This window comes from Alosa pseudoharengus, unplaced genomic scaffold (genome assembly GCF_046254945.1).
Source record: "Alosa pseudoharengus isolate Yale_2024_CS ecotype anadromous, Long Island Sound unplaced genomic scaffold, YU_APseudo_1.1 YU_APseudo_1.1_scf_1, whole genome shotgun sequence".
Classification (NCBI taxonomy): domain Eukaryota; kingdom Metazoa; phylum Chordata; class Actinopteri; order Clupeiformes; family Clupeidae; genus Alosa; species Alosa pseudoharengus.
In genome coordinates this window covers 15,516,993-15,543,778 of record NW_027468564.1, presented here as the reverse complement: position 1 = coordinate 15,543,778, position 26,786 = coordinate 15,516,993, and the positions used below count along the sequence as shown (strand labels likewise).

Here is a 26,786-nt window from a genome sequence, read left to right as displayed (position 1 = left end):
CGCTGACTGAATGGAGAGAGAGCGGTGGATTACAAAGTCTCCACTCCACATCTTAAATAAGAGGTAAATTACAATCCATCGTTAATTAAAATGCTCATTCCAAACACAATAACAATAGCTATATTTGTCGACTCCACGTTAATGATGGACTAGCGAACATTTGGCTAAATGGCGCCAACACCTCTGTTTGCCTAATGCACAGGTGGCTTGTTACGGTATGAGTAGGCCTACTGGATGGCCTTTTCCCCAGACATTTGTTGTTGCCGAGTTAGTGCAGGGGCGCCTGCAGGAATTAATGCTATGGTACGCACACCCACCACCCCCCCCCCCCCCCCCCGAAAAAAAAAAAAACGTTCACGCGTGGACAGTATTTTTCCTTTAGGTTCGTGCATACATAGCATAACAACATCCACATGCAATAATGCAACAACAACGTCTACAATTACCTATTCATTTGGGCAACTTTATACATCCCTATACAGGCTAAAGCTACCTTTAGTTGTGTTATAGCTACTGTAACGTCTGGCTTTAAACAGCTGTAATGCAGTCGTTCTGACAAGCACACCAATTGCTTAGCCAACCTTGTTCTTGCCCATCTTGAATAGCTGCTCTAGCTTTGCTGCCTCCATCCTTTCTGTTTTCGTTGTTTAAACTTTTGATATCCATGATGAGTATTGAGTTAGTGAATTAGCTCAACATTGTGTGCTGATAACCATATAGAAAGCCGAGTAAAAGAAAAACAAGTAGCGTATTCTCTCCTGCTCAAACATGTGTGCGCGTTAATTTTGATAAGTGTTCACTAACTTTACTTAATAGAAAATTGTAAATAGCCTGATGGCATGCAACTAATGGGATACTGTGCAGTGTGCATAGTTGGAAAGGTATGGTAGGCCAATATGGTGTAAATATACACACACACAAGGTAAATTTTCTCTCGTTGTTGAGTGATGGTACGCACAGTGCGTTCAGACATACACCTGCAGACGCGCCTGCCCGAGTGGCATAACCAAGTGTCTTAATACTGTTGTTACGTTTGTGTGGAAATTTTCTCTTTTAACAATAAACTACACATTTGAAATAATTGTAGGCCTATTTAATTATTATTAATAATAATATAATAATTATTATTTAATAATGATTGTAATATTATTACATTTGGTTTAAGCTGGATGAGAAAGATGTGACATAATTCTATAGCATTAAAAAGCTGACAGGAACGAAATTAACCGTTCCGGGAACAGTATTTTTTTGTTCTAACCGGTTCGGGAACGTCAATTTATTGGTGGAACTTCCGTTTCTGTTCGGAACGAACCGATTGGGGAAACAAATCGGTTCAAAGCCCTGTTTAAAACACAGTGTGCAATATATAACATACAGGGAGGGAGTGGGGGGGCACAGATTATGCAAAACGGTTTGACAAAGCCTATACTCTAAAACAGTTGGGAGAAGTAACCTAGGCTGTGTAAGACGTGCAGCGACAGATAAATAAACAAAATGTATTCACAAAGAGTCCAGAAAGGCAATATTTGCACACCGATTTTCAATTTTAAACAGAAAAGTGCAACCCTAAGCCTTGAAGATTCAAGTGTCTCTCTTTAACCGAACTAGCCTAATTTCCTTGTTAGCCTAGGCTAACTGTAAAACACACTTCAATAAAAGTTGACACAAACAAAATAAAACTCACCAAAACCATCTCGGTTAGCCGATGTTCCAATAATCCTATAGTTACTTTGTATCCTCAGTTAATTTGTAGATGTCAGACCCGATGTATGTAGATGAAGAACATTCGATGATGTGTAGCACATGTCATCCAAATTGTGCCTCCTCTTCTGGAAAATCTCCTATCCAAATTATGGTTCATGAAGTCCCTCCAGGAGTTGATGGCAAATTATTTCTGTATTTTATTTTTTTAAAGAAAATTGACCAAGCAGTAAAAGACTAATGTATCAAACTTCTGACCGTAGGCCTATTCCAGATTCCCCAGCAACACCACTCAGTTTCCAAAAAATACTGTAGTGTCCTGTAATTTAAAACATCAGCATACTTTTTAGGGCCTCTGTCCTGTTGCTCCAAGTTAAGCAGCCCACAATGCATTGCTAAATACAGTACTAAACTGTTTAACATGAAAACAGTATTTTAGTGTTGAAAATTGGCTGTAAATTTACAGCAATTACTTACAGTGTTGCTATCATTGGAAGTAGGCATACATGTGTTGTAATGTGACATCTTTTTAAACAGGTTGACGTTAGCAGCTATGAAGCTCTGCTTGGTGTGTGGAACACTGGCTGCCATTGGATTGTGGTGGTAATTGCCATGCTATGTTTTAACCCAATCCCTTTTCCTACATTACAACACAGAACTACATTGGATTGTGGTGGTAATTGCCATGCTATGTTTTAACCCAATCCCTTTTCCTACATTACAACACAGAACTACAATGTCTTTCACCCAGCCCAACAGTCACCTGACTTTTTAATACATTTATAAATATGATGGTAAAATGATGGTTTACTTTTAATGACAAAACCTTCCTCTTACAGTTTGTGCATGCAGTCCAGAAATCCATCTATGTCCTAGACCCTTTTGGTGAAGGACACAGGAAACATGGAAGTACTGCAGTCAGGAAATTCAGGTAAATATAAACATCCACAAGTGAAATAACAAGTTAAAATGTTAAAGGAAAACTTGATCTTTGAAAGATTTAAATATCATCACACAAGTTATTGGTTGCTTGGTAGAGGAGATGTATGTTATTGTTAGGATATATGTGTTTTTATAACCCACTTTTTTACGATCAGAGATTTCTTCAACATAAGGAGAAATGTTCTGGGCATCACAGACTGGGATGGAATCCGATGGCGAACTGGCGTCATTCCCCACACCACCAAGAAGGATGGCACAAGCTGTGGGATTTTTGTCATGGAGGTCAGGGAGATGGAGGGATAGTCAGTTTTAAATAGTTAAAAATCAATCACTGATCGACCATAAATGCCATCAACGAAGAGTCAGGATGAAAAGAAAGGAAAACAAGATAGGGGAAAACATGAGGGTGCAAGTCACAACACAATATGCACTTCAGCTGCAAATAGAAGAAAAACAGATGGACTCCAACACCTGAAACTCACATATTTACACTGTACTTTCCAATAGATGGGTGCTCACATTCTGAGGATTTACACTGTACTTTCCCTCCAAGATCAGTATCCCATCTGACCAGATGGGCATTGAGGACTTGCGTCACAAAATGGCTGAAGAACTTATTCTTGACTCTGGTAATATCTTGAAATTAATTCATTGTCATTTAGAAGGCCCAAACATTTGAGAAGGAGCTAGTTTGAAATTATCCTATGTATTTGGTTTCGATTTGATTTATTTCAGACCCCCTAGCAGACATTTGTCGGATGTGTGGAAGGACTCCAAGAACAATGAAAAGGGTAAATAGATATTTTGATGTATCCATAACACAAAGGAGAATTACTGTAAATGTTGACGTGAAAAGGAGTAAAGAAGTAAATGTTGATAAAACTCAAAAGCTGAAAAAGCTCACCAATAAGAAATGATGTTCATGCTCTTTTCATACAGATTCGGTGTGATGGATGTCAGGCAGTGTTCCATTTGAAATGCCTCCAGTGGAACAACTCTGTTCAAGAACAATGGCTTTGTCCATTTTGCAGATGAGGGCATTGGGAGTGGACACAATTGTGTATAGTTCTGCTTGAGTTTATATCTTGCATTAAGTGTTATAAGCCCAAAGTGTACATTTACATCCTTTCTTTGTCACCTTGACAAGGCCTGACCAATTTTACCTTAATGATTATTTTATCAGATATTTCTGTATCTTCCATGATTTTGTGGCCTAGTTTTTTACTAATTACTATGTTATTAACCTGCAGATGAGTGTATGAGCTCAGGGATGATGCTGTTTTTTGGTAATACTATAAAAATGAAAATAAACCTTTCACAGATAATAATCGCTTTTTTCATGCAGTTCACGTTTTCACAAATGGCTGATACCTTTCACAGTTGTAATTAAGAGTGTATTTAGTTTTAATTATCAGTGTATTTAGTCAATTCAAGTCTGGGGTTGACATATAAGTTGAATTGAAATGTTCATCTGCTTTCTAGGGTCACCAGCACTAGGCCAGACCTTAGATGTTGACTGAAATAATCGCTTTTTCAATGCAATTCACGTTTTCACAAATGGCTGATACCTTTCACAGTTGTAATTGTAAGTGTATTTAGTCAATACCAGTCTGAGGTTGACATTTAAGTTGATTTCAAATGTTCACATGCTTTCTAGGATCACTGGCAGAAGGCCAGACCTTAGATGTTGACAGAAATAATCGCTTATTCAAAGTGATTCATGTTTTCACAAATGGCTGAGGCTTTCTAGGGCCACCAGCACTAGCCCAGACCTTCTGTGTTGACAGAAATAATCGCTTTTTCTATCCAATTTATGTTTTCACAAATGGCTGATACATTTCACAGTTGTAATTATGAGTGTATTTAATCAATACAAGTCTGAAGTTGATATATAAGTTGAATTCAAATGTTCACATGCTTTCTAGGATCACTGGCAGAAGGCCAGACCTTAGATGTTGACAGAAATAATCGCTTATTCAAAGTGATTCATGTGTTCTCAAATCTCTGATACCTTTCACAGTTGTAATTGTAAGTGTTTTTAGTCAATATCAGTCTGGGGTTGACATATAAGTTGAATTGAAATGTTCATCTGCTTTCTAGGGTCACCAGCACTAGGCCAGACCTTAGATGTTGACTGAAATAATCGCTTTTTCTAAGCGATTCTTGTTTTCACAAATGTCTGATATCTTTCACAGTTGTAATTATGAGTGTATTTAATCAATACAAGTCTGAAGTTGATATATAAGTTGAATTAAAATGTTTATCTGCTTTTTAGGGTCACCAGCACTAGGCCAGACCTTAGATGTTGACAGAAATAATCGCTTATTCAAAGTGATTCATGTTTTCTCAAATCTCTGATACCTTTCACAGTTGTAATTATGAGTGTATTTAATCAATACAAGTCTGGGGTTGACATTTTAAGTGTAATTCAAATGTTCACATGCTTTCTAGGGTCACCAGCACTAGGCCAGACCATAACTTTGACTAAAATAATCGCTTTTTGCATGGTTTTCACAAATATCTATCTATCGCTTTTTGCATGCAGTTCATGTTTTCACAAATGGCTGATACCTTTCACAGTTGTGATGAGTTTATTCTATCAGTGCCAGTCTGAAGTTGACATAAATCCTGATTTTTTTTTTTTCATGCACCTATTCCACAAATTCCTGACAAGTTCATTATGTTACATTAGTATTGTAGTATTATCTACAATGCATCTAATTTATGTTATATTATATTTACAATTTTAGTATGTTTTCCCAAAAGTTTTCCAACCTGGTTTATTTTATATTTTCCTCTGTTTATCTATCAGTTTACATGCGCTGCGTTGGGACTTTTATTTTGAAAAGCTGCCCGACGAAAAGGCAGAAAACATGGGAAGAGAGACGCGGTTGTGCCTTGGGATGCATGAATATGATCTTAATTGCAACAAATTAGCCTTTTATTGCATTCAATTACAGTTAATATCTTTTCACACCTAAATACAAGTATGAACATCACACTTTGTGAGTAGTTTGTTCAGCGTTGATTGAGATAGAGACCTAACGATGTTTTGAATTTCTGGCGAATATCTAATTTCAAGCTAACTTAACCGCGGTCTAAGACACAACAATAGGTTTCGACCATACATATTTATGTATATAGTTACTCTACATCGAGAGACCATAGGTACAATACATCAGTCAAAAACAATTGAATCTACGTGTCACACAGTTCACCTGCAGGTAGCGAGAAGCAAGAGGACAATCTCACATCATAAGAAAATCGAACCTACAACGTTGGGATAACAAGTCTTCTGCTCTAGCCACTACACCATTTATCACTGCTGTTTTAAGAGTCTGTAAAGATTATAATACAAAAAAGCAAGGCAATACTCGAATTAACATAAATAGCAAGAATGAGCCAAGTAGGGGAGTCAGTGTCTTAATCAAAATTAAGCTACAGGATAGATCAATCATTGAGTCACGAGATAAACATCCACTTCGCAATTTTTGGATAGGCGGTTGTGATTTTTGGTTAGGCGCTCGATCCGGACACCAACAGGAACTACCCAGGAACGACACAAGTGCGACTGCCTAGGGGCAGTAGTACAAACGACCAAACTTTGCGTCCTTGTTTGCGATTGAGAGTTCGAACTACCCAGCAAACACATAACCTTTAGGGAACGTTCCCTAAAGGTTCCCTTAAGGTAGGGAACGTTTAGGGAACGTTCCCTAAAGGTAAAATATTTTGAACCTTTAAAGAACCTGTAGGGAACGTTCCCTAAAGGTTATTTAAAAGTTAATAATATTTACCTTTAGGGAACCTTTAGGGAACGTTGCCTAAAGGTTCCCCAAAGGTAAATATTTTGAACCTTTAAAGAACCTTTAGGGAACGTTCCCTAAAGGTTCCCTTAAGGTAAATATTTTGAACTTTTAAAGAACCTTTAGGGAACGTTCCCTAAAGGTTTTTTTACATTCAGCTAACCTTCTATGAACATTCCCTAAAGGTTCCCTAAAGGTTCTCTTTGAGGATGCATAGGTAAATATGGGATGTCTTAATTATAAGACTCTGAATAAGCCAAATCGATTGTTTTTCTGTGTGCTTCTAGTGAGCTTGTTGCTCTGAGTGTGTGTGCCCCCGGATGGATAAAATGCAGAGATCTCCTACAGTCTAACTTAACTTAACAACCATGTTGGTCCAGTTTAGATGGCAGTCCTACACCAACACATACTAACACCCCTGTTAATCCAGTTTAGATGGCAGTCCAACACAAACGCATGCCAACACAATGCTAATAACCATGTTGGCCTAGTTTAGATGGCACTCCTACACAAACATAAGCTAACAACACGATAACATTCTACTATGAAAACAAGAAAAAAGAGACACTGACACAAGTGTTAGGTTTACAAAAGGATTTTATTTGTATTTTCTATTTAGAACTGTCTTAACATGGTTAACAAAACTTCAATTTATTCAAAGCTTCAATTATATATATATTTATTTAGTTAGTTAATTAGTATACACACACACACGCAAACACAATTAAACTATACAAGACATTCAATGCATTTTACAACTATATTGACACCAGATCTGTGGTGTGTGCATTCCATCACAACTGTATCTAAGCTGACTAATGTTACCTGTAAATGGTTTACCTAATTGTTTTAATGCTGCGGCTGATCTTCTAGGTAAACATGGTATGGGATCCCATCCACACATCTTCTAGGAGTCCTTGACAGAACTTACCCCACAGGCTTTCCTCCTCATGAAGACCTGTGAAGAAAACAGATCACACATTTAACTGGTTACCCCACCCCACACACACTCACTTCCACTCAATTTGTTTCACAGATATGGGCCAAACACCACTTGCACTTGCCACTTTATTTTTTCTCTTCTATGTCCAAGGCTACTCATTCTTACTGTTGTTGACTTATTGACAAACATTTCATTTTAATTTCTAATGTTAACAAATACTGTATTTGTTTAAGTTGAGCTGGCACATGTGTATAATAATAATAATAATAATAAGAAGAAGAAGAAGAAGAAGAAGAAGAACTCATTGCTTTTTTAGGAGTTTTTGAGGAATTGTTATTTAGGAGTACTTGACAATTACAGATTACACATCCTGAGAGTACACACTCTCTTTAACCTCCTAACCTCTGGCAGGCAATATTACTTTACACGTTCCATCCCAATCCATGTGTACTTTACATCCCAATCCTATGTCTTATTTGCATTTTTGTATATTATGTTGATATGTGCCTACATTATTATTATTACAGTATGTAGCCGATCCATATTACTATTTGTCTATGTGTACACTAGTGCTGTCAAAATAACACATTCATTTCAATGTATTAATTACATAAACTAAAAGTCTTCAAAAGTTTGTTGAAGGTGTTTACATTTATTTCAATTCCAATAGCATTACTTTTCTTTGTCTCGTTTCCCTACTGTTTAGTTTAATATTTTCTTGAACTGCTCTATTTCTTATCCTGGACTGCCACCTACTGGATAGTAAAGGCAACAGCCTAGTAATTATGTGAATACAAATCTACAAGAGTATAATTAATTAGATTATTTGTTTAATCGATTGGCAGCCCTGGTGTATTATACTAGTACATGTTTATTTGTTGACTGTACATAGAGTTAAGGGCCATTCTACAGAAACGCACACTTTTCTGTCCCCTGACTTTAGAGGACTATAACATTTTAAAAACATATTACTGTTGCAATTTATTTATATTTTAAAGTAAAATAATATGTTTCCTAAACAATTACACCTTTTTGAGCCATCATTATGACAGTATTTGTTTTTAAACAATTTTATGAATTCCCAGGCACCACAAAAATGCCCGTCCCAACTGTCAAGTACAAAGGCAGAGGGCAATATTTTTAAGTCAAAAACATGATTTTTATTCAGTTAAATTGCAATAATATATACATAACTATCAAATATATTATATGCATTAGATAAAAATACAAAATGGCAATTAAATATTACAAATAAAATGATAAAAATGTATGTCCCATGGAGTCATGTCACTGGTGTTACCTCATTAGAAAAGACTATCATTTTGACATAAAAAATCAGACTGATAACATCACAGGACATCTATTTACTTCCTTCCTGAAGATCAAAGAAGACAGACACATGGTAAGACCACTGACTCTTTTCATTTTTGAGAAATATTCTCATTTATCTTAAGTTTTCCTTTGAAGCTTTTAGTTGACGTCACTGGTATGACCTATTTTACTCTTTGGAAAGTTAAAAAAAAAAGATTACAAATGGATTAATATACATAATTTAGTGAGTATACCATGAATGACAACATGTGGTTTGATTCCCTGTAGCAGCCATTTTGTAAATTTCATTTTCCTTGAGAGTTGTCACTGGTGTTACCATCACTGGTGTTACCCTCATGTGGGTAACACCAGTGACTGTCAGTTACAATGTATGAAATTCTTGTTTACAATACTTTGTTAAATACTTTCACTTATTGTCAATGTGATTTTATTAGCCTACATGTAACAATTTGGTGTCATATACTTAATTCGAGTTGAGTAGTCAAGATCTTTGGTCACTGGTGTTACATAAATGTCACTGGTGTTACTGTGTGTTTCAGGAACATTAAGACAAATGTGTCAAATTCGACATGATAATGATTTAATATTCATTTAATTTTGCTAGACTTAAGAGATGACATTTAAACAATTGCAATATTATTTGTTTATAACTGTTTTTTATGATATTTTCCTTTTTATAGAGAATACATGGTTGCGCATTTGAATAAACATCATTCAAATAAACTTTTAACAATCATTATTAAAATAAATAAATCAATAATCTCCTGTTTTTTGCCTTATCATAATTGTACTGTAGCTCTTATTACATGTGCTAAAGAGATTGAGAGATAATATTTTTAAAAAAGCTATAATTATTGCCAAAATGAGTAAGGTAACACCAGTGACAAATAGAAGGTGCATGAAATCTTTAAATAAATGCTCAATAAAGGTAAAAAATATTTAAGGTGTCCCTTAAGTGTATTCTTACAGCCAATAAGTTAAGTAATAGTGTGGTCTAAGTTTGAAGTTTAGAAAATGAAAGAAATTTTCAGACATCTTGCCATGTCAAAAGTGTGCGTTTCTGTAGAATGACCCTTAACACCAACCAAAATCAAATTCCTTTTGTACGTAAGTATAGGCCTAAATAAAATTCTGATTACCAACTTGAACTAGCCTATCACAGGTCAACAAGCCTGATTTAGAAAAGCATTCTAAATTCTAGAAGCTCGCGACAATAACATTAGCAGCTACTTCACTAACTGCCACTGAAGTAAGACTTCTCTGCTGACGACGGTCTGCACTGCTTTCATCTACATAAAGACACTGCTATTTTTAGATCTTTATCTCAGAGAAAATAATTATTCAAATCACCGCTAAAGACCACTGTCACCACCACTGGTAAGTTACGTTACGTTTTGCGCTGAGAGCTAACTAAGGTATTTCCAAACCTCTTTCTTAGCCTAGAAAGTGCTAACGTTAGCTGCTAACGTTAACGTTATGTGTCACTTAATATTCATTTCTACACAAACCAAGAACCAAACTAGATTTTGTTCAAATCTACACACCTATGGCTACTGAAAAATATAAGGTTCATTTATCAAATGTTATTTTGAAGTATTAGAAAACATCGCTGTTTTAGAATTTTCGAACGAAAGGGTTGGTAATTGGTGGTTTTACAATAACGTTACTAACGTTAACGTTAGCATTTAACCAAGCAGCTGCTGCTATCGATATTCAAGGGCAATCCTCTATTAACCAACACATCAAACTAAATTTCAACAAGATAAGTCATATAATGACAACTGATGACCACTAAAGGTGCAGGCTTTAGTTAATCTGACGACAGGTCTAGCTACAACCTACAAAGACATTGGCTACATTAATGATGGTATAGGCCAAGTTAATAACGTTATGCACGCTTCACTCAATCATCCACAAAGCCGTATAACACAATAATCTATGTCCTGATAGAAGTACCAATCAACTCTGCTCCAGGCTGATAAGTATTGCCAACTCATGATGGGTCAAATTCATTGAGAACGTACTTATAAATATCTGACATTTCCTGTGTGGAAAATTAAAACTAACGTATCATTTATTTGTTTCAGTGTTCAAGACCTTCATGGATCCCTGCGATGTGCACGTTCAACCTCTAATGTAAGTTGTGTACGCACTATTACTGCTTTTAAACAAATCTTGCAAAGGAAAATGAATCAATATCAGTCTATAAAAATTGTGTCCTTTTATCCAAATAGAAAAACGTTTGTCTTTTCAGTGTGCACTTGTGATTCAATACTCACATTTGATTTTCGTTGTCCTCCTAAGGATGCTATTGGAAAGGACATGAAAATTAGCACTTTGGTCAGCTGTCACCCATGTCTAATCCCACCTGTGAACACACAACAGAGGCCTGCTTTGGTAAAGAAAACGGTACGACTATGTCTTAAGCATTATGCATTTACAGCCATATAGCATGTAGTCAGTTTAAGATCATACAGTACGTTTCAGATCATGCATGTTTTACAGGCTTAAAATATAATATGGACTACTGCCATTCGCTGTTAAATTACATTTTCTGAAAAAGTTACAGTTATACTACCTGTGTATAGCTATGCATATCACGAATTGTTTGACAACTGGCTTTTTTGTGTCTTTTAGACCAACACATGGAGTGGAGGCCAGACGTGTCGCTGGATTCTAGAGACCATATCAGCTCAGGTACTGCTACTGCACACGTAACGTTACATTGTAAACAATGAATCAAATACTAGGCCAAAACCATGCCTTGGAAAATGCACTGTTTCACACACACGTGGTTAAAACAGTATGCCTGCATAACGATGTAGCCTTTTGGTGCGGAACATGTTTTCAAAAGCATTGGACAATTAACATACCTGCCAATCTCTCGTCCAGTAATCCAGTGTGATTTTGATCCAAGGAAAACAGGTAACCCAAATATGTGCATTTGAAAAGAACACGTAGATTTAGTGTCATGTCTTCTCTCGTTCGCAGGAGCTGCATTGAAAGACCCATCATCCAAAGGCAGAAGGACTCCCGGATTATCTCGGATTGAAACAAGTGTTGCCCGAATAAATTGTGCGTCATTCTCGTCTGCAATTCCAGCGAATACTTAATAAAACATTCAATGTCGCCAATATTACATCTGGAAGTTAACTATTACTATTATTATTATTATTATCATCGCCTATTATTATTATTATTACTAGTAGTAGTAGCCTAGTAGTGCCCAATATTTGGTTCGCTAAAGGTTCCGGGATGGTTCGCTGAAGGAACTGCAAACCTGCACTGACGGTTCGCTGAACGTTCGCGGAACTTTTAGGGAAGGTTCGGCGAACGTTCAGAAAACTTTCCTGCGCTACCGTGAGCGAACCTTCGGAGAGAACCTGTAGCGAACGTTCCCGGAACCTTCAGCGAACCTTCCCGGAACCTTTAGCGAACCAAAAATTGTTATGTGGGTACCCTTTCTAGAAACACCAAATCCAAGAACGATGGAGTGTACTACCAAGGTTGCGACGCAAGTTAGCAAACGACGCTTTCTAGAAACGACCCCCAGAGCCGCTGAAAAAGTCTTACTCATTAACGTTAGGTCTACTAATGCAGTCAGTCGGCAAAATACTGGTTTTGCCCTCATACTCCCCGCCAATCCACTTAACCAGAGCAAACGTTTTACATTTGGACTAGTAGTAGCTGTTAGTTATGCTTATGTAGTGAAAAAGCTGCAAACATTTTAACCGTTATTCCAACGACCTTAGAGGACGTTGGTAGTGACGTATTTTGAAGTTGAAGGTAGCCTTTTTTGTAAACCCCACCCATCACTGCCTGTATGCAAATAAGTTAATAGAATATATTCACCGTATATGTAATTCATTTTAAAACATAAATGTAGATCTAATTAGAAAAAAAATAAGCCATAAAGCTAAGTTAGAATAAAAAACTTGCAGTGCAGTGCAAATGCAGTGCCTATTTTAGAGATGGGTTTTATTGTAGGTCTAAATCAACACGTGAACTGCTTTGTTTATTGATTAGCAAACTGTGTAACCGATTGGCCGAAGTAGCCTATTAATATCCTTATCCGTGGTTCCTGATGTCTGTTCAAAGGAAAATATCCTTTGAACAGACATCAGGAACCACGATCAGTGAGGAACAGGAGTTACCTCCACTTACTTTACTCCTAATTTGCTGTGCAAATAGTCATTTCAGGGTCTCCGATGACGCGTCCATAATGCGCGCTGGCTGCGTTTTGACGGGTGTAATGTGAGGCTAGTGAAAGATGGCGGGGCTTGGATTTAAACATGGAAACAATTGCATCATAGATTGCTTTCAGGAGCTTCTGGGTAATGGAGTGAATAAACTTGTGAAACAGAGAAGTATCGTCATGTAATCCATTAATTTCAACAATGTAACTATTCTAAATACCAACTATTTAAATTGTAACTGTAACGGAATACAGTTACTCATAATTTGTATTCTGAATACGTAACGCCGGTACATGTATTCCGTTACTCCCCAACACTGCTGCACACACACACAATGACGACGCAAGTGTGGTCATAATTACTCCAAGACAACTGGTATGAGACTGCAGCTTTATTCACGACGCCGGGAGCATCTTACCCACATGACATGTCAAAGTAACAAGCCCACCCATCTGTGGGTGAAGCCGACTCTTATACCCTTAACACACACACACGGAAAAGTTGTCACCCACCAGTGATCATCTAACCATCGTTTTTTTTTTTTTTTTTTGAGTATATTTTTTGGGCTTTTTATGCCTTTAATTAGATAGGATAGTGGAGATTGACAGGAAGTGAGTGGGAGAGAGAGTTGGGGTGGGATCCAGAAAGGACCACGGGGCGGGAATCGAACCCGGGTCGCCGGCGTACGGTGCAGGTGCCCCAGCCAGTCGCGCCACTGCTGGGGCCTACCATCGGGTTTTTTTTAACAGAGATTAAGAAATGTTCAGGGACTGTTCGTTATTTATTGAAGGGGCCACCGGAAAATAGGGGAGGGTCATGTCTTTTTATTCTTTGTTGAGGGGAGGTTCACCCAACTTTTTTTTGTCTAGGAGGGGGGTCACCCAACTTTTGTATTCATGAAAACAGCAAAAAATCAAAGTGGCTTGTTTGATTGTTGATTTCTGTCGCCATATAACGTTCTCGTTCCATAGCTGTCAACATTGAACATTGAAAATAGCCTAAGGGAGATTTCCCCGGTTTCTCATACGGGAAAATGTCAACATTCGTCCCCTTTAACGTTGGAAGGGTTGGAGGAACAAAGTAGCCTACTTTATTCATGACTATAGCCTATATTCATTTGGTCAACTTTATACAGCCCTAAAAAGGCTAAATTTACCTTTGGTTTACTTTTAGTTTACCGTGTAGCCTAACTTTAAACAGTGTGCATGCTTAACATAGTAAAGTACTGTATACTTGTGCTTCATTCATCCACACATCCAGCTCCTAACGTTTTGACAAGCATTTCTACCAATTGACCTTGTTCCTGCCCATTTCTAGCTTTGCTGTCTCCACCCTTTCTGTTTTTGTTGTTTGCAAAAAATATATAGTATATTGGTAACCAGCAACAAGTGCAATTTGTAAATCGCTGTCATTCTCTCTCCTGCGCAAAAAAAAATGTGTTAAATTCCAGTGCGTAATTCTGCTTCATAAAGTTGAACAAATACATTTGGTTATTTCACATAAATAGCCAGTTTATGGTCTACAGTGTAGAGTTGGTAAGCTATGGTAGGCCAACTTGGAGTGAATATAAAGCAGGGGAAATTCTTTGTCTACTCGTAGCTAGCCTGATGGTAGGCAGGTGCGCACGTAGACATACGGCCGAACACTGCAAGCACAATCGTGCTCTCACGACAACTGTTCTGCCCAAATAAGTTGTGTGTGCTAAAAAGACTTTAAAAAATGACTAAGTTGTATTTTTCTATGTTGAGGTCATTTATGTAGTTGTATTGTTGCTATTGTGGGGCTTTTGTTCTGACACTGATTGCTATTGGGTAGATCGGAACGTTAGAAGGAAGTGGTAAGAAAGCAGGAAGAATAAGAACGTAAACAAATGCATGGTTGCTACTCTTTTAATTCTGTTGGATTGAGCCTTCAGAAAGCAATGACTATAAGTGCTATGAGTTTTGTACATGTTTAGAGTTTTTGTATGAATGCTTTCGAGGAATTTTGATTATTAAATTACCTGCGTGTGTGTGATTATGATCGCGTTAGCATGTTAACTTGTAGGCTAAGCGTCAATAACGTCATACTATGCTACTGTTGCTATATATAGCATACTATGCTACTGTGGCTATATATAGCATACTATGCTACTGTGGCTATATATAGCATACTATGCTACTGTGGCTATATATAGCTGTTTAATCTATGTTAACACTGAGGAAGTACAACACATAGTGAGAGCAGAACAACAACCATGCCGTTAACTTAAATAGGTTAACATCACTCTAAGTTCGCTCTACTCTAAGGCCTTTTCAACCGTCGACACTGTACCAAGCACCGGGGTTCGGGGGGGCCAGATGAAGCTGCACCAACGCCACTCCGCTCCGTCGAGTCACCGACCAGGACAGACAGGCACCAACTCCGCAGCAACCGGACCTCGCTGAGCTCTCCCGCTGCAGCGTCCCTCCTCGTGTTGCCATCTCGCAGAGCCGTCCTGCTCTGCTCCCGACCCGTTCCACTCCTTCGCGGCCTCGACGAAGACACGACCCCGACGAAGGCACGACCCCCGAGATGGCCATGCTAACGAACTCCACACACAAACTTTTTTTTTTTTTTTTTAAAGGCGCCGGCCAACAGGCCAACAAGAACTGGCGCCTAGCACAGCACGGTGCCTCTCACACGCACCCAAAAGTCACTACCCACACAAAAACAGTCACACACTAGAGGGCCCCCACCCTCTTCCCTACCCAAAAGTCCACGCACTGCTCCCGACATGGCACGAACCAGGCGCGGCCGCCCACGCTTCCACTCCGCCTACAAATCTCTGGCGACGAAGGGGCCCCGTCTCGGGGAGACCAACAGCCGGGCCGTCGAGGAGGGCTGGAGGTGAGCCGCCAACTCGCGCTGTCGTTCCCCCGGCGGGGGTAGCCGCTCCGGGCCCTCCTCGACTGGCGTTGCTGGTAGCCCGGCTTCTCCGCTGCTGCCGCCGTCACTCTCGCTGCCGCTCAGCTCCTCCTTGCTCGTCACTGGCGCGAACTCCAACGCTAGCAGGCCCGAGCATCTCCTCCGGAACTGGCACTCGTCCTCCTCCTCCGGTAGCTCGAGCAGACGGCCCTCCTCCTCTCCTAAGCAGAGGTCCCCTGGTGCTTCTTCTGCCGCGCGGAGCCAGGCCTTTATGACCGCGCCTCGTCTCCTCTCCCTCCTCCGGCGAGCCCTTACAAGGGCTGGCGGGAGCTCGAACGGCCCCCACCCCGGGGTCAGGTCGCCTGCCCTCAGGATAACTCCCGGGGCAGGGGCAGCTCCGCCACACGTTCTCGTATTGGAGGCATCCATCGCTTTACTTCTGACACCACTGTAACGTTTGAAGGATTCAGGACGCCAAGAGTTGTTCAGTGCAAGCTTTAATGACTGAGAACGAGGGCAGGGACACAGACACAGATCACAATGCACACAGGGCAGGTCAAGAAGACACACACACTACACCAACAGGGGAGGTCCAGCCCCCCACACAAACAGGAACACACATGAGGGGAAACTAAAAGGGAAACATGTTACACTAAAGACACCAACTTTACACTTATAACTTACGAGAATAACGACATAAACCCCCCAAATGTTCGCTCTCGTATCCCAGCATGCTTTTCGCGGGAGAACGCTAACACTGTCTTTCTGCGCCGACGCTACAGTATGTTTCGGTCCCTGTGATTTTTTGTGAAATTGTGCAAACAGCCTTTTCAAATAATTTAAGCAGGAAGGAGTGGTAGCATGCACACTCCCAAATTGACGCTCGTCTGAGAAATGGAGTTTTGGATAGCAACCAGTTCATGTGTTGAATGTGTTATTACCCAGTGTGCTTTTTTTTGTGATCAACTGTTTATTGAGTTATATAAATGAGGACAGGGGCAGGGGGGGGGGGGGGGTGGACAATACGGTTACATGAAATAATAAAATGATACATGATATATAAAAGCATACACCTAATTGTGTTAAAAAAGAAGAGATTAAAAATGCAAAATGACAAAAACAGATATTTACAGAGAAAGAGAAAAGAAAGAGCACTCAACAGCAACATGTATTTTATACAATGACGCAACTCATCACACAAGAGGTATGAGATCTTTGACCCTGCACATTAATGCCTCCCATTTATGTAGGGTGGATACCTTGGCCTTGTTTACGCGAGCAGTATGATATTCTAAATTGACAATATCATCTACATAACTTAGCCAAAAACGTTTGAATGGTATATGAGGGTTGATCCATAATTGTAAAACAACTTTTTTAGAAGCTGTGAAACCTGCCATCAGCATTTTCTTTTGGATTATAGAATATTCAAGGTCCGAATCATCATTTAAAAGGCAAATGTGTGGTGTTCTGGGGATATTAAGATCCAGGAGCTTTGACATTTCCTCCACTACAAACATCCATAGCTCTGCAATTGTGGGACATTCCCAAAACATATGTAAAAATGTGCCAGGTAAGACAAACCATCTTGGTGGAGTGTGATGTGTAAGATCAGAAAGCAGAGGTTGATATAAGAATGTTAGCTCATGTTAATTTGCTTCAATGCGCAAAAGAGCGGAAGACATCGACAGTTGGCCGGGGAGGGTCATGTCATTTTAGGGAATCCTGTCGGAGGATCATTGAAAAACGTCTTGCAGGCAAGGGAGGGTCATGCAACTTTTGACTGAAGCACTCAAAATCCCTCCGGTGGCCCCTTTTATAAATAACGAACAGTCCCTTAGAACCCCTCATCCTGAGGGTCACTATCAGTTCGATGACATAGGGGTTATCTTAACTTTACTTAGTCAAAACATTCCAACATAGGGGTTTCAGATGGCACAGGGGGTCAGAGGATAGTAACCAGATTTCACTACATACATGTAAGGTATACTAACCATTCAATGAGAGACATTATCCCACACAAGGACTGAGACAAACACAGGATCTTAAATACACAGGACACTAAGACTACGTTTACACGAAGCAAGGTATTTTCCTAAACGAATATCTGTGGGGTATACTACGAAGCACGTTAGACATATCTAGGCTATGTAGACATATCGAGGCTTGACAAAGCCTTGACTCAGGGGTATACGTTAAGTGATACTACGATTGCAGTTATGTGATATATTTGTCAAACTAGGCTTTCAGCTCAGATCTGTGCGCGTTCTCGGTGTTGGGATGACTTTGGCCAATCGTGTAACGTGGAGACGCACAAGACCGCCTCTATTTAAAAACAGTTACTTCCGCATTCATGAGCGATAGCTTAATCTACACTGCGGTGATTTTTTGTGTCTAATCTATAACATCAAATAAATCAATTGTCATCAGTTGTTGTATGGTATGCATGTCCATAGTGGGATATTTGCACGCACAGCGCTATTAAAGCACATTCGAGATCCAAAATGTTAGTATAGGCGGAGCTCCACCTGTAAGATATATGACAGAATACTACACGTGAGATAACTTCGTTTTTAAGACAATTGATTGGTCAGTGTGCGGTAGATTACACGATTTGAGCTAGCACATAACCTCCTCCCGACCAGGTTTGGTTGACAGCATAAGATACCATGGTGATATAGCGACACTAAAACAAATCCACTTTCGTGTCACAGCATACCCTAGCTTTGAGCGCAACATACCTCGCTAACCCACTAATCGAGATTCGTAGTACACCCCACTGGCCATCTACGTTTGCAAATAAAACTGCATTTACACGAGACCGTTTATTTTTAAAATGTGTTTACACAAACCCATGTACATACATGCTGTCATGAGCACGCCAAACCACAGTGGCAGTCTAACGATAAGCTCAAGCTCACATTAACTAATCAGAACCCTGAAAAGTTGCACGTGAGAACATGTAAATGTAAACATTGGTCGCACATTTGGTGTACTTCTGTCGCATACTGTGACGTTGGCTGCCCAAAACTCCGTTTACCACAGTCTAGAACCAAACGCATAAACGGAGTTTTCCAAGAAAAACACTTTGGCCGGAGTTTTTTTGGATAACCGTTTTACGGGGCGAATTCTCCGTTTGCGTCTAAATGAAAGGCTCAAACGTAGGGAAATGTCTTCGTTTATAAAAATACACATGCTCGTGTAAACGGGGTCTAATAAGGGAACACAAACAAGGAGAAACAGGTGTGCATGGAACAAGATAATCAAAGAACACAGATGACAGGGCAAGGCAACAAGGCACAGGTGAACACAATAGACAACTAGGCTCAAATGATTAGGTAACTTAACATGACTCAGGTGAGGGGCGAAGAGATGGCAAACAGACACAACAGACACATGGCAAAACAATCAAAGGAACACATGGAACAAGAGGACGCAGGAAGTAATAAAGACAAGAGGAAGTAAACAAGAGAACACAAACTACAAACTAAGAGTCCCAAAAACCAAGACATAAACTCCAAACCGTGATAATAATGATTTCAATTTAATTTCACTTATAAAGCGCCAAAACATTACACATGTGTCATGCCGCTTTACAGAGTGTTAAACATTTAGAGAGCCCATGAGTAACAGGGACGAGGAAAAACTCCCTAGAATTGGAGATACATCGAGCAGATCCACGATTCAAGGGCCTGACCCATCTAACAGGGTAGTAAGGTCTGTATTAGTGTTGCACGGTGTATCGATACTAAAAAGGTATCACGATGCCTTCACGCAAAAAAACGATACGATTTCCGACGTTTTTAGAATCGATACTTTATTAAAATAATAACAGTCTGTGTGAACTGCTGCTCTCACTGCTCCTTGCACGCATCTAGGCAAGTGGGCGTGTCAAGCAGGCAGCTCTGAGTGAGTGAGTGCGCAGCAACGTCAACATAGTTCGACAGTCCTCGGCCTTGTGGATAAAACAGAAGGTGATGTGAAATCTGGAACTATTTCGGATACATCGCGAATAGTGAAGGCAAGCCATCAGGTACACAGAGGCCCGTTTGTAAAATATGTTTCAAAGTCATTTAAAAGCAGTATGCTACGCATGGAACTTGGCTAAACACCTCGCAGACATATTCCAACATTTTTAAAGAGTTCAAAGAACGACAGGTTAATGAATATGCTATAGAAAACACAACTACATGGTTAGTGCCAAGTTCTTCTCTTCTGTTTTGTGAAAGTGAAACGAGTATGGTTCTCTGATAAAGCGAACCTTACTTCATCAATGAATTTTGACGAGACATAACGAGCTGTAATCATTTCGACGAGACATAACGAGCTGTAATCATTTTGACGAGACATAACAAGCTGTAATCATAGGGTGCTGAAAGCGCAATGTTCACGCCAGAATAACATTACCAACCCTACCAAACAATCTATTTCATGTTCGGTCAGTACTACTGGTAATATTTGTCATGGCATGTAGACTGCAATTTGTTCAATAATTATTGCCCAGATGTAGGATAGGCTACCCGAAATGCGCTAATAAAGCCCACAGCATATTACCATCAAAGCGTGTTGAGTCCTAATAATAATAGCGGCTTATTGTTACGTGGTAGCAAATCATGTTATCAAAGAAATAGACGTAATGTAATGCACACAGATATATTGCAACAGGTAATGGTATAAGCCTATCTCACGAAGACCTGAGTGGTTGGAACGTCGTACTTGTACACTGGGCGCAAAGAAGACATTTTTCCCTTTGCAACTGTCAAAGAAATTTCATAAACACGGGAAGGCCTAGGGTAGCCTATACTGTACATCAGATGGCCTAAAGATTAGGCCCCTCTGCATAGCATTCAGTGATTTGCATGCAGTAATTTCAACACTGATCTTGATCTAGCCTAGTTTGGTTATTTAAAGCTACTTTATTGCCAAAACACAACACAACAAATGAACTATAACAAGGACTTCACACAAAGTAGGCCTACTATTTCACTGACTATAAAAAATAATAATTATGTAGGAAGTTTAGAAGTTTAGAACCAAGAATTGACCTGCACACTACAAAAGTGCACCGAATTCAACACAAATGACTCAATACACTTGGAGGAGGTATGAGTCCTTTCTTTTCCAGATATCTTAGGATTTCGCCGTAGTATCGTTTCAGTATCGAGCATCGTGATATTTATGGCAGGTATCGTATCGAAGTCATAATTTTGGTATCGTGACAACACTAGTCTGTATACATGATAAATGAATAGGTTATTTAGGTGCAGAGTGTTTAACATGGTGTTATAAGCCACCTGAAGAGGGTACAAAGAGGTAAGAATGGTTACATAACCAGGGGTGCGTTTCCCAAAACAGTAGTTGCTAACTAAGTAAGCAACTTTGTTGGTTGCAAAGGTTAGCAGGTTAGCAACTATGGTTTTGGGAAACGCACCCCAGTATGATAATGCATGAATCCTATTTAGTGTCAGAAAGTTCAAATAGTCCAGTGTAAGAAATTAATTGTCCACAGGGATTAGGAATTGTCATAGGGCAAAATAAGATCTTAATCGTTTATTCAAAATTCATCAACTTCTCCAACTTCTATGGAGATCATTCAGTAGGATATCTTAGGCTACTACATTTTCGTCATTGTCTCTGATGCTTTTGAATGGAACACAGGCTTTGCACTGATAAGCGTTATCTTGGCCAACTGGTCTGTAGTATGCTCCTTTATTGAAGACGTAGTAATCGCGACCATCTATGCGTTCTTTGTAGTAGTCATCAAAGGAAGTGCATGGGGGCAGGACTGTGTCACACGAGCAGCATCTCAGGCGGTCGCCCATGTTGCATTCTGATGGAACGTTCCCCATTGTGGATTTGTTGATAATGATGATGTTCAAGTGCCCTCTGTGATTTTATTTCCTGAGAAAAACGATAAAATATGTTGAAATATAATGATTCAATTTCAATACTGTAAATATTATATAACACATCCTACAACCAACACATTAAAATAAACTTCATCAAATAAAGGACCTGGGGCCTCATGTAAAGCAATGTTACAGAAAAAAAGAAAATGATCATTTGATTTGAGATCATTTCTCAAAAGATCGTATATTTGATTCAGAATGTTTTGTTTGGCCAATTTTAACACGGAGCTCAGTTGACCATGTTCACGGAATACTGTCGGTTGGTAAAAAAAGTCAAAAAATGCCATCTCATGTGCTCCATATTCCATTCAGTACTGTGCAGCTGCAGCTCTCATTTGGATCATCCATGTTGTTACACTCATTAATTAATATATAAACACTACAATGCTGAATCATCGTTATTTTGGACATGAACTTCACGTGTGGTCTCCGTGGAAATGGGAAAAGGCATGAGTTAGACTTCGGTATGGACTATAGCCTACAGGAAGTAACGGAGGGAAACAGGTAGGGTGACAGCCTAGGCTACAAACACAGGATTTATACTGCTATGTGACAGCCTAGGCTACAAACACAGGATTCATGCTGCTCCTTCACAATTCTTTGTTTAAACACGCACAGTGGTGTCATGTAAGGACCTCGTTGTTGCACAGCACTTGTCATGACATTTTGAGTCTGTTGGGAGGCACAAATGGTCCGCTGGCATTTTGTGTTGCATTGGAATGCCATCTCCCGCTGGCGTTCTCTGGTGGTCCGCTGGCGGGTTGCTGATGAATGCCCCAATATTTTGCCACTATTGGTCTAAAATCTTTTTCATTTGATCAGTTATACTTCACCCATCATTCTAGCAACATCTCATGTCTTTACTCAATATTCAAATTTAAATTTAAAGAGATGGTGGTCCAACGGCGGACCACAGGTGGTAAACCACCGGCGGCATCCCACCAGCGGGCCAATATGATTTTGCTATCTGGGAACATGTCCTTGTCAAACTTAATTGTTTCCCTTGTTTTGTAAGTCACATTGCATAAACATGTCAGCTAAACGACTACATGTAAATGTGGTACCATATTAGCATCAGCATTAGCATTAAGCCGTGGCCCACTGGTTAGCACTCTGGACTTGTAACCGGAGGGTTGCCGGTTCGAGCTCACTGTGCCGGGATTAGTGTGTGCTTCACCTCACTGTGTGTTCACTGTGTGCTGTTTGTGTTTCACTAATTCACCGATTGGGTTAAATGCAGAGACCAAATTTCCCTCACAGGATCAAAAAAGTACTTATACTTAAATGACTAAATGTAAATGTGGTAGCATATTAGCACCAGCTAAATAAATGTGGTAGCATATTACCACCAGCTAAATAAATGCACAGTTTGATTAGGTTAACCTACACAGTTTGATTAGGTTAACTTACCCAGAATGTTTAACCTACATGACCTACACAGTTTGATTAGGTTAACCTACACAGTTTGATTAGGTTAACTTACCCGGAATTTTTAACCTAAATGACTTACACAATTTGATTAGGTTAACTTACCCAGAATTTTTAACCTACAATAAATTGTCTCATGACCTACACAGTTTGATTAGGTTAACTTACCCAGCATTTTTAACCTACATGACCTACCCGGTTTGATTAGGTTAACCTACCCAGTTTGATTAGGTTAACTTACCCAGTCTTTTTGACCGTTAGCCTAGACAAAAAGTGGCACAGAAGAAATACAGCAGACTTGATCAATGTAACGAGGAGACTTGTTTCCTGTGTGTTGTGTGTGGAGTGTGTTAATCAATGTGACGAGGAGACTTGTTTTCATGCGTGTGTGCTGTGTGTGGACTGTGTTGAAACCCAGACCATCAAGCTTTGACCAGACACACCCAGTGTGAATGCACGGTCTGCCCATAAACAGGCTCATAAATGCCCAGACACATGGTGAGGGTTAATTATTGACATGTCATGTAAAGCTATCTCTCCAGAAACAAAAACGTAATGGACATGTCATGTAAAGCTATCTCTCCAGAAACAAAAACGTAATGGACAGGGTTGTAGGTTACTAACAAACACCACATGACACACTACACACGTTCTTAACCCTTGTAAGGTGTTCATATGTTTGTTACTCAGCCAATGTTCCCGGGTCTGCTGGACCCACCACATTATTAGGCTTATGTATACAGCCATAACAATTTTTGTAAAAATACTTAACAGATGTTTACTTTAGCTCAATTACCAATGATATAGACATCATTTATGGCTCATATTTGCCATTTACCCCTGTGAGATCACATTTATAGCACCTACAATTATTACACTGGGCCCAATTAGGAGGAGGACACAGGTACATAGCACCTACAATTATTACACTGGGCCCAATTAGGAGGAGGACACAGTTAAGGTACATAGAACCTACAATTATTACACTGGGCCCAATTAGGAGGAGGACACAGTTAAGGTACATAGCACCTACAATTATTACACTGGGCCCAATTAGGAGGAGGACACAGGTACATAGCACCTATAATTATTACACTGGGTCCAGTAGACCTGAACACCACATATGAGTTATGTGTAGGAGGGGTGTACCGGCGTGTGCAGTCATTGAAAATACGTTTTTTTTTTGTTATATACTGTTTTTAATCAGTTTAACATCCTTCAGAGATCAGGATCAAACTCAGTCAAACAGAACAGGACAAATATACATGGATTCAACTGATTGATAACTGTAGATATATACTGATTACTGCAAGCATATAGATGCAGATGGTTGACTAATGGTTACTAGTGTATCATCATCACATTGAGTTTGTGAGGCCTTAGAATATATCCTTTCTTTCACAACAATAACACACTTATTATTTCAAATCATTAGATGTGTATCCTTTCTTTCACAACAATAACACACTTATAATTTCAAATCATTAGATGTGTATCCTTTCTTTCACAACAATAACACACTTATAACTTTAAATCATTAGATGTGTATCCTTTCTTTCACAACAATAACACACTTATAACTTCAAATCATTAGATGTGTATCCTTTCTTTCACATCAATAGCACACTTATTATTTCAAATCATATAGCACACTTATAATTTCAAATCATTAGATGTGTATCCTTTCTTTCAAAACAATAGCACACTTATAATTTCAAATCATTTGAATATATCCTTTCTTTCACATCAAAAGCACACTTATAATTTCAAATCATTAGATGTGTATCCTTTTCAATTCACAATCTTCCTGGGGTGTTCAGCACCTTTGATGGTGATCTACACTGGTGAAACAACCAATACCAGGACAAATACAACCTTTTCCAAATGTGTTTACCTGTTTCCTGGCTGGATTTACCATAATACTGTAAGACTGTCATTGATTTTCAAGAATTCTTCAACTTCAACAATTCTAATTAAATCAAAGTTTTAGGAGCTTTTACTAGACATGGTTCACTGTCTCTCTTGGAATTCCAGAATTCAATGGTTTATTTCTGTGAGACAAAGAGGAGGCTGTCATATCAATGCTCCTCTGGGTGTCTGACGAGGACCAGGCTGTCATATCAATGCTCCTCTGGGTGTCTGAAAAAGACGAGGCTGTCATATCAATGCTCCTCTGGGTGTCTGAAAAAGATGAGACTGTTATATCAATGCTCCTCTGGGTGTCTGAAAAAGATGAGGCTGTCATATCAATGCTCCTCTGGGTGTTTGAAAAAGACGAGGCTGTCATGTCAATGCTCCTCTGGGTGTCTGAAAAAGACGAGGCTGTCATGTCAATGCTCCTCTAGGTGTCTGAAAAAGACAAGGCTGTCATATCAATGCTCCTCTAGGTGTCTGAAAAAGACGAGGCTGTCATATCAATGCTCCTCTGGGTGTCTGACGAGGCTGTCATGTCAATGCTCCTCTGGGTGTTTGAAAAAGACGAGGCTGTCATATCAATGCTCCTCTGGGTGTCTGACGAGGCTGTCATATCAATGCTCCTCTGGGTGTCTGACGAGGCTGTCATATCAATGCTCCTCTGGGTGTCTGAAAAAGACGAGGCTGTCATATCAATGCTCCTCTGGGTGTCTGAAAAAGACAAGGCTGTCATGTCAATGCTCCTCTGGGTGTCTGACGAGGCTGTCATATCAATGCTCCTCTGGGTGTCTGACGAGGCTGTCATATCAATGCTCCTCTGGGTGTCTGTGTCGCCTGTTCTTTAAGGATTTTTATCACAGTTGATTTTGTTTGAGGTCCCGCAGCCATGAACAGGTCCCCTCCGCGGATTTCATCTGTCCACTCTTTGCGCTTGACAAACGGCTCCCACCGAGCCGAGTTCTCCAGAAGGGTGCTGGCCTCCATGGTTCGGAGACGGCTGGCCTCTAAACCGATGTCTTTTTCATTGGCTTCTGGTTTCCGGCCACGTGCAATAGCGTGATACAGGCAGCCCTTGCCTGCGCCAGAGACGGTCACGGTCTGGTTATTGATGCGCACGTCGTAATGGCCCTCTGGTTGTCCGGCACTCTTTGGTCGGTAGACGAGTGTGACAGTTTGACTTGCAGGTTTAGTGCTTGGGTTCAGCACCTGAAATTTGGTGAGCCTGCCATGCTTGTCTGGTGTTAGGATAACGATCTTGGTGCCAGTGGTTTCTGACAGGACTCTTATATCGAGAAGGGTGCCAGCTGCCGTTTGTTTCTGGACTTTTACAGCATGTGACTTTGACCGTTCGCCCACGTCTTCTCCAGATTTCTTGTCCAGTTGCGCGTAGGCTATATATCTGTTGTTTTCTGCAGCTTTCAGTTTCTCCTTCGTTCTCTCACTCTTCAGTCCTTTTTCAACATATTGTTCAATGGTACCTTTTGCTGTTGTTTGGGCAAGTGTGATAACATGACCAGAGAACTTCTGGTGGAACATTTCTACCAAAGCGTCAGCTTGCAAAGCGCTGATGATTTTGGCTAAATCTTGCCTGAACGCTTTCAGCAACTCGGAATCTGTGGCAGACAGCTCGTTTTTCTTCACCGTCTCTGAGCAACCCGTTTTCTGTCTGAACATAGTAAGTTCTTCATTAAACTTTGAGAAAAACTTGTCTGAGAGTGTCACCAATGAAGCA

General features: G+C 39.8%; 1 long non-coding RNA gene across 3 annotated transcripts; it reads left to right on the top strand.

Annotated features, from left to right (window-relative positions):
• On the top strand, positions 1-3,986 carry LOC143122823 (uncharacterized). 3 transcript variants are annotated; one of them, XR_012986767.1, is made up of 6 exons: positions 1-63; positions 2,239-2,304; positions 2,541-2,632; positions 2,799-3,272; positions 3,379-3,434; positions 3,583-3,986. It is a non-coding gene; the product is annotated as an uncharacterized LOC143122823 (long non-coding RNA). The 3 variants fall into 3 exon arrangements; XR_012986764.1 differs by having other exon boundaries at positions 2,541-3,272; XR_012986766.1 differs by lacking the exons at positions 1-63; positions 2,239-2,304 and adding an exon at positions 2,347-2,377 and having other exon boundaries at positions 2,541-3,272.
• The last annotated feature ends 22,800 nt before the right edge of the window (positions 3,987-26,786 follow it).